Below are 1254 nucleotides of genomic sequence, written 5' to 3'. Positions count from 1 at the left end.
GACGCTATTAGCCAATCACAAACGTTCTTGTAAACTCGGTAACTAATGTAAACAATGTCGCGAGGGAAGTGACAAGCGAGTTTTAGATCTGCGACGACGAGTTACTTGGAACGGTATGACGTTATTGCCAGGCATATGCGCATGCGTAATTATATTTATAATGCTTGGGTTTCGTCGAGTTCATTCGTAGAGGACGTGAAATCAGCCGGGAATCCGTCGTCACAGACATACACTTCTGACCAATCACAGTACGTCAATTGGCTGTCGATCATGTCAACACCAGGTCAACACTAGATTCGTTTTCAAGATAATCGCGAGCTTGAATGCTGGGCTCTGTTGTTCACCAAGAAAATATGGCTAGAAAATTGTAAGTTTAAACGTTATATATGAATATGATTACTTTTGTTTCAATGATTGATGATAATGGTAATGGTATAGGTAGGCCTATCACTTTTATTTTTGTTTGCTTTCATAGAGTAAAAATAACGTAAAGCTTCGATCAATATCCATATCTAAACTTCGCGAACGCCCACCCAGGCCTAGGCCTAATTAATATAGTGTAGGCCTATATAAAGGCCTAGCCTAGGCCTAGTAGTATAGGCCTGGGCTAGGTCTATATTAGGCCTATGTAGGTCTAGACCTAGTATCCTACATACTACTACTACTACTACTGTACTACTACCATAAAGGCATAAAGCCCTACAAGAATATATGGATTGAAGAAAAAATATAAAAATAAATTAGATACGAAAAAGCAGATGAATCGGGCTATTTATTATTCCTATAATTAGGCATGGCCTAAGGCTAGGCTAGGGCCTAAAAAATAAATTACATACTGTACCTAAGTTAATAAATATTCATTGATTTTACTTTTTCAGATTATTAACGTTCAATAGTACTCTACCCACAACAACTGCAAGTTCCGGAATCAACTCTATCCAACAGCTTTTTGCATGTAAGTTAAGGCCTATATTGCTACTTTTTTGTTAAATTGGATTTTAGTAATGTGCTGTTTTATTTAGGTCTAGATATTTTATAGAGGCCTGAGGCCTAGGTATGTTTGTTTTTTGCGTGTGTGTTTTGGGTAGGGATTTCTTTTTCTTTCTCTTTTTTTGTTAATACTGTAATACCATCATGCAATTTTACAACACACATTTTGAGTCTATCTTTTTTACCAGTTTTGTACACACTTACTGTATCTGTTTCAGATGGACAACAAACACCAGGAGCAATACCCATCGTTGTAGGTTTTCA

At 36.8% G+C, this 1254-nt stretch overlaps 1 long non-coding RNA gene across 1 annotated transcript; it reads left to right on the top strand.

The window, feature by feature from the left end:
* The first annotated feature begins 94 nt into the window (after positions 1-94).
* On the top strand, positions 95-1252 carry LOC117118066. Its single transcript, XR_004446995.1, has 3 exons — positions 95-367; positions 879-955; positions 1209-1252. It is a non-coding gene; the product is annotated as an uncharacterized LOC117118066 (long non-coding RNA).
* The last annotated feature ends 2 nt before the right edge of the window (positions 1253-1254 follow it).

Source organism: Anneissia japonica, unplaced genomic scaffold (assembly GCF_011630105.1).
Source record: "Anneissia japonica isolate Jap-2015-1 unplaced genomic scaffold, ASM1163010v1 scaffold93378_len1255_cov102, whole genome shotgun sequence".
Classification (NCBI taxonomy): domain Eukaryota; kingdom Metazoa; phylum Echinodermata; class Crinoidea; order Comatulida; family Comatulidae; genus Anneissia; species Anneissia japonica.
The sequence above is the reverse complement of the archived record's forward strand: the minus strand, read 5'-3'. Positions and strand labels throughout refer to the sequence as shown.